An 8,047-nucleotide genomic window follows, 5' to 3' on the forward strand; every position below is an offset into this window, starting at 1 on the left:
ACATAAACTCGGCAAATTTCATAAAAATACATCAAGAAATAAAAAAGAAAATGTTAAGTATCATGTTCCCCCTTGAACACTGCTAGAATGAAAAGTTGTCCAGCGTAAATGTGACACACAGCCCAGAATCGACACCTAAAGGCAACATGCTTAGATTATCGCATTTATTAACCCGCCACACACGCTCATTGAAAGCACTGGCAACTACCTGCCCCAAAAGACACCGCAGATAGGCTTCAAAAGACCCGATACTATATACACATTCACGGTGGCACCGGCCGGTTCAAATGCACAGACCGGTGCTGCCTAATTCCCCACGCTCTTTTCTTTATTTTTCTGCTAAGATGCGAGCGCCCACCAATGGCCGACACCTCAGCGCGGCTGCATGTCTTGAGACTCGTCGTGGACTCTGATGTCCGGATGAGCCGGGGATCTAGCAGTGGGTCCGACTCCGCGGCGGCAACGGCCCCAGTGCATGAGAAAATAGACGACGGTGAAGAGTCCTAGGACAATGAGGATGGAAAGGACAACCCAGCGCTTGAGGAACGTGTGCGGGTCTCGTCTGCGGCTGCCAAGCCATTATTGTCCTTGACCTGGAGGGAGAGACAAAGGCGTTTTAAAGTCATTTCGCGAACTTTGCCTAATAAGATGTTGCAAGGCGACAAATTGAAAGTAACGTTCCCGCCCTCATCATTCAAACACATCAAAATGTACAAAAGCAGTCAACAGTTAGCAACAATGTAAAGAAAGTTTGGCAACACTGGCAAACTTTCACTGCGCTATTATGGTGGCTAGAGGGGGAAGTTGTGACGGGCGAGAGCGGAGGGCTGTACGAATTCCCAATGAAAGATGGCGGTCACACCAGGTGGCGCTACCTGCGCCGTAGGTGCTTGCGGCCATGCTTGCGGCGGCATTTGCCTGCTTTGCGTATGGCCGCTAGACGTTAGTTTTCACTTGTTTCTAATAATCGCTTATACCCCGCGCCCGTGTGTTAAAGGCGCTACGTGTTTGTTTCGCTAAGAAGCATGTGTTGCAAGTTCTTAGCGGTGTTAAGCAAGAGGGAAAAAAAAGAAAACAAAGAATGCTTTTAAACCAGACGGAACTGGCGTGCCTCCATGTTTTCATATTTAAATGTTTCTTAATATCGGTTTGCTTCGACATGTTTAATCTGCTACAGTGTGCAAAAACTGGGCTAGTTGGTTGATTTTCATGGTGAAAGCATGGCAAAAAGACGACAACACGAGAAGAACGACACAGGACATGCGCTGAACTGTTCAGCGCTGGTTCTGTGTCATTCTTATTATCATATTCCTTTTGCGCTGCTTTTACCATATTTATAGTCTGCTTCAATTGAACTAAACCACTTGCTCGGCTGCATAGCTCAGCTGACTTTAAAGTGTTCTTTCCTCTTGGTCAAGTGTAACTGTTTACAATCGTTCATAGCGAGTATATACTGGCTGCAGTGCAGCGCGTTTTTTTTTTCTCTCTTAGTCCACACCCACCTCCCCCCCTCCATTTAGCGCGAAATGTTCAAAGCATTTACATTTCCGGCTACTTTTCCTTGAGAAAATTGAAGTGCTCTTGAGCGCGAAATGTTCAAAGCATTTACAATTTCCGGCTCCTTTTCCTTGAGAAAATTGAAGTGGAGATCGGAATGCTGCAGCTGGAGGCTCTTTGATACTGAGCATTTTTTATTTTATTATTTTAGCGATAGTTCTATCTATGCAAGGACCAATGATTTCTGTTAACTTACGGCTTTAGATGCATACTAAATACATGCAAGGACATGTTTATTTATCACACATTTGTCATCCCATAATTATGTCAGGCATTTATTATCACATGCTCCCTATCACGTTAAGAGGTCAAATTACTTGACCCTCCTCAACTTCAAGTTTTTGGCGCTCCCTTATTTTTGGACACTCCTGTCTGCTTTTCTTTTTTTGGTAAGTACTTTGGTGCGTCCGGAAACACCGTAGGCACAGCGCCTTCTGACAAACGCGGGGTATCTCAGCAACCTCACCGTTATAATGTGTTGGTATGTCCTTCCGATAAAACTCAGGTCGAAGTGCCGCTCGCAAAACGCTGTCCCTCGTCAGCTCTTTGCCAGTCCGCTTAATATTTCGAGCTCATTGCTCTCGCCTCGAGAGATTTAAAGACCGAAAGCTTCTCCGAGCACGATTACAGCCAGGGACGAAGCATGTACTTGCGCGATTTGACGGCATGGTTCGCAGAACACGTGGGTACAGTGGCGGGTAAACAAACGACGACAGCGAAGGCAAGGCTAGGGTAGCCACCCTAGCAAAGGCATCCGAACAAGGTGACAGCACAGCACAGAGAGAACGAACGAGTCCAGACGAGCCAAAGCAAGGCGGCGAGCGCGAGCACCTACTACTACACCAGCGCCCCTTGCGGCGACCAGAACTTTCATTGCGTTCGCGCATCGCATCGCTCTCCCACGGCGGGGATACAGCGCCCGTCACACTTCCCCCTCTAGCCACCATAGCGCTATTCCATAAAAACTTGAAGTTGCACACCGTAATTTTAGAAGGGTACTGACACGATAATTTAGTTGTGGTTTCTTTATGTCAAATGACAGGCCAAGCACTCAAGAGCCTAGAAAATGTACTGGTAACATGAGTGCACCCTGAAAAAATAGTTACAACAAGACTTTAAAAGCTAATTTCGGTTCTTACTGTGCCCTGACGTCGCGACACGGATAAGTGCCTTGTCAATGCGCTTGCACCAGATCTCGTGACGTTTGTACAGCCTATCCGCTCCACGGCTCCGTTGGCGATGCACAAGTGGCCATTTTGCATATTTTGGTACCTGACATCATCACGTCTAGCCATACTGGTGCATGAAGTCACCAGAATTGATAATGCAGCCTGCCGTCACACTTAGTGTCGAGCCATGTGAAAATTGACTTTAATGTCAAAATAAAATATTTATCAGCATTTCCTGAGCTCCACACTTGCTCAGAGTCATCTCCGTATACACGAGTTTGTGTGGGGTAAAACCAGCTTGAAAAATTGGTGTCAGTATCCCTTTAACATTTTCCATAGCTGTGACAAACGCAGATACATACTTGATCCAGCGTGACAGAAGCTCAAATCCGGATCGTCGTTTGTACTTGTCCTCATCATAGTCCGGAGCAGATGTGACGAAGTTGCCCTGGGTTGCGGTGAATATCTTCCGCGATGATGTCATGTGGCCTGCAACACGAACGGCATCATCCAACATTAGAAGGCCTATCCACACTATTTCCAGTAACTGTGTGTCCCAATTTAGCAAACTCCATCTCACACCTGTTACTTTCCTAGTCCCACTGGTATCTAATTATCTGCTGCAATTTTTTAGGGACTGAAGTTCTGATAAACCAGCAGGCTGGTTATCCGTTCAGCGTGCTTCTTCTCAAAGCAGAATTCGAATTTCACTACTCAAACCTGGATGTAACGAACACTGATATAACGAATTATCGGTATAACGAAGTAAACGAAGAATAGTCTTGTCATAGCTACAGTGTTACAAATAAACGTTTATAACGAATTTTGGATATAACGAAGTTGTTTTCGTGGCAGCTGTGACTGTTATATGAGGTTTGAGTGTATTTAAATACATGTGAAATGCACACAAAAATATACACTGCTCACTAGACAAGTTCTTAGCCAACACGAATGAAATCTGTTACTCTTAAAGGGACCGACAACTGGTCACAACATGTGATTAGATCCTGGCAAAATGACACGACACTGAAATAGTGACAGATTCCAGCATCCTTTTCGCCTTGTGAGTAGGATTTATATGTTTAAATCATGTTTAAAAGTAACAAGAACCGGTACATGGCGCAGCCTAGCGGAAGAGCCTTGAAGCTGGTATGGAGTCGATCACTTTTTGCTGTACGTAGTCTGATGCTGTCATGCATGCCATATTAGTCCTGAAAATTAGCGTATGTATATTATTATCTATCCCCACTCTATCTTGTGCTGCTTATGAGGTAAAAGGAGTTGCACGATGAGAAGCGGCGCTGCCTTCGCAATAACCAGTGGAACATGTCAAGCCGCGGCGCATGCGCGCGGAGTGCACGCATGCGCGGCAAACCGCCACGCTCGAACACGAACCGCACTCTCTCTCACTGTTTGCAGCATCGGTTGTCACTTGTGTTTATGACTTCATAGTCCCCACAGATTGAAAATTCTTATTACAAATGTTTCACAGCGTTTTCCATGTTACCGTTGGGTGATTAGACACCCTCACCAGTAAGCTTTCTGTTGCGCTAAAGAAAATGGGTACCATATAAATTGGTTGTCGGTCCCTTTAACAGAACAAAGGTGAGTTCTGCCGACTGTGAATAACAGAATTCCATTTCGTGCTTTGACATTTTTACAAAAATTTCCAGAGGTTGGTAATACAAAGAGAAAAATATCTTGCTCAATGCATGAGCTCCTCGTACACATGGCATCTTGCCTGGCCACACCAGAGAAAACAAAGTACAGTCAGCTCCCAATTTTTTGACATGCTCGCAAACTTGCGGAGTTTTGCAATTTGTAACGCTGCCACAAGTCCGTAGTGTCAGTGTATAAGAACGTCTGAAGTTTCGGTCGCTGAAGAGTTTCAGTGTCCGATCTTTCAGACTCTCTGCTGTAATTGCAATCCGAAATGCATTAACTGAAGCCAACACCGCTGCCACGTTGATCACGTCGCAAGCTCGAACCAGCACTTTTGTGAGTCAATCCGTTTGCGGCCGTAGCGGATTCCAAATCAGCTTTGCCGCATAGTCAAGTGCCATGGAGTGGAGCATACCGAGACTCTGAAGAGGCCACTGTCACAATGCGAGTGGGGCAATGCCTTTATGAATAAGCACCGGAAATGCGCGGAGGGCAGCAGGCAGCAAACACCCAGTACTTCACTGATGACAAGCTCACTATGATAAGTATCTTCAGCTAAGTGCTCAGTAGTGAATGTGGCTAGCACAATTGTAGCGTACTGCACGCTTTTAATATGCGACAACTGAAATCCACCGCATTCCTATAATGCAGCAAGTGCCCCAGCACTTGCTGCACACTAGGATTGATCAGCTCTACGCCGCACCAAATGCCGCGTTTTAATGAAGTGGAGGAGATTTCGCACAACAGCACATAATTTTTGCACACACATACATCGGACGAGCCATCTGCACTCCCGCCACAGCCTTTGTGTCGCGCGTCACCGTTTCAAGTCCCTCCCTGGTACGGCAATAGTGCGAGAGAGTCGTAATTGTGTCTATGCTTTGCTGGTGTCGGCCGTGCTCATCACGAGACGCAGATTTGTAACTGGCGGTTAGTTAGCCCATGGTTAAGCGGGGTTCTTGATAGGTACCAATCTTATTCACGAGAGCCTGTGAGCGCACCGAAATGCCTGATAAGTGTACTCGCAGTCCTTGAGAGCTATTTCAGAAGGGCTGTCCACTTGACCATTTGAGCAAACTAAAAAATTATGAATCTGTTTTTTTGGGGGGCAATTTCACAATCCCTAGGAAGTCCAAAAAATCAGATGTTGACTGTATGTACAGTCCAGTCCACTGTTAAAGGGAACATTTCAATTAGCACCTTGCTTACTGTTGCCCCCCCATCCCCCCCCCAACTGCAAGTGTATGTGTAAACATTGTTCAGACATGGCACCAGTCCGTCAAAAGGAGTTAGAACTGTCAACTATCAGTTGTGTTATGCAAATCTAAGCGACTATGCTTTTGCAAGAGAGCGAAGTCCGGACATGCCCTGCACGCAAGTGTTCCCTTTAACAGTGGACCCATCTGTACATATTACAATTTCTTTTTTTTTGCAGTTTTTTTTTTTCAGCAGTGTGCTGCTTCATCCTTCACCTCTTATAAAACTTTGGTACAGACAAGATGCATCTTTCTTTTTGGAGAACTTGACGTGCCATTTGACAAATTGTAGAAGAGATCAAATTCGCTAGAACTCCTCTTTCTTGGAACACATTTGTCAATGTGTCATTCTGTGAATGTACTGCTAGGTGCAAACAACTATGTGATCCTGAATTTCTCTGCAAAACATTCTAAAGAGTTGGAAAGCATGCAGCATGTTTGTTTTTTTGCGATGAACTCGGAGGGAATTTGTACTGTGCCATCCAATCACAAGGTTCTGAAGCAAGAACTGGCAAACGTACTGTTGGCGGCAGTACCGTAGTTGACACTGTGTTTCAGGAGCGATGGTCGTGTGCATGGCGGGGCAGCGTTGGGTGCGCTGCTTTGTGCACGCCACGGTGGAGGCGCTGATTGGCTAATGAGTTGGCCGAACTTGCGCTCGCCTCGTGTACGTCGCCTGTGGTCCCGAAGGCTGTTTCTGTAACAAGACAGCTCCGTTGATGACCGGTTCACGCTTTTTCACACGCGCACAATTAACCTCTCAAAACACACCCGCTTCAATTAATCAAGCGCACACTTGCGAAAGAAATAAACCGCCACTGTTTAGGCAGCCTGACGGTTCTCACACTTTTAAACACGAGAGCAGTAACGAAGTCGGGACCCCTTCCCCTATTGGGGAAATCAGGCGCAAGCTAAGTTTGGCCTACTCTCCTACTGTTCTTTCTTTCTGTCGCATTGCGCAATGCTCCCTCCCAACTGTTTCCTTCCTCCATGACGGGAATTGGACCTTCACCCACGTGCCTAGCAGCGTCACGCTTTAGTTGCTACAGGCAACAACGACGACCGTGCATTCATATCAAAGCAACAATGAAATGTGGCAACGTCAAATGACAAGTGATCCTGACAAAAGATCAGACTAATATTGGAAACGACCGATTGCCAACAAGCCCAAAATTGAGAGAGCGTCAATTATTGGAAAACGGCGCATACAAATCGCACGTTACAGGCGAACCTACGAGGGCCGCATTTCTGTAAGCTTGCCGACACCGGGTTTTCTACATACAATGCCGCTACCACCGCTGTAATATGTAACTCACAACAAGCTTTGCTTGAAAAATAAAAGGCATCGAATATAACTCAGTAGGACAAATCAATGTGGTAGGTACAGTAATAGTATAGTATTTCTGCACTGAATACACATGTTAAACTATGAATAGAAGAGAAAGTTGCACATGGTTGCACTGAAACTGTTTACAAGTTTACTGTTGATCACTCTAGCCAGACTTGTTTTCCAGATGCGATACAACGGACGCTTTAGACACTGGCCAAGTAAGAAACTAGCAGAAAGAGGAAGGGAATTTGAGTTTGGAGAATGAGCTGGTTTCCATCTTCTTCTACAGTTGCGCTGCTCTTGTAAACACACCGCAAACAAGCATCTTTTGTCTCTGTTTTTCTTCCTATGTCATGTTTCTGTGGAGTTTTTCCAACTGGAACAATGTTTGTCTGCTCCAACCTAATGAAAGCCAACAGACAACGAAGCTGAGGAAGGTATAGGGGACATCACTTGTATTTTTTAAGTGCAGTATAGTAATTATGACATATAAAGAAATGAACTGAAGTGGATGAAAAATCAACTAGCTGCAGGTAGGGACCGAACCTACACCCTCAGATAACGCATTTGATGCTCTACCAATTGAGTTACAGTGGCAGTCACTTTACCACCACTTTATTTGGTATTTTAGATGCGAAGCATCTTACGAGCAAGCTTGATCCGGTGGCGTCCGCGCTCCACTGTGCTGCGCCTACCTCTCCCACCCTCTCCACCTTTATGCAGGTGTTCGGTCGCCTTCTCTCCTCTCCTCCTCCGTGCTGCAGCCTGTAAACCCACTCTCTCCCCCCATTTCATATAAGCACGTGTGCTCGCTCGCTCTCGTTCAGATCAGTCGTAACGTCAACGTCGGCGTCATTCTCGCTTCGCTCCCGTTCAGATGACCCGAATATTCGGTCATCCCTACTAATACAAACCGCACAACACTAAAGAAAACGCCAAGTGAACGTTTACGTTCACATTGGTTTCCTTTAGTGGGAGTGGTTTGTTTTACATTTGGATGATGGAATAGCGGGCTCGCTGTAACGGGCGAGCGAGAATTCTCCGACGTTTTGTTGCGACTGATCATAAACTGA

General features: G+C 45.9%; 1 long non-coding RNA gene across 1 annotated transcript; it reads right to left on the reverse strand.

Moving 5' to 3' along the window:
- Positions 1–169: 169 nt before the first annotated feature.
- Positions 170–6,195, reverse strand: LOC119402255 (uncharacterized). Its single transcript, XR_005185697.2, has 3 exons — positions 6,166–6,195; positions 3,089–3,215; positions 170–593 (listed from the first exon to the last, which is right to left on the reverse strand). It is a non-coding gene; the product is annotated as an uncharacterized LOC119402255 (long non-coding RNA).
- Between the last annotated feature and the right edge of the window lie 1,852 nt (positions 6,196–8,047).

Source organism: Rhipicephalus sanguineus, chromosome 8 (assembly GCF_013339695.2).
Source record: "Rhipicephalus sanguineus isolate Rsan-2018 chromosome 8, BIME_Rsan_1.4, whole genome shotgun sequence".
NCBI lineage: Eukaryota > Metazoa > Arthropoda > Arachnida > Ixodida > Ixodidae > Rhipicephalus > Rhipicephalus sanguineus.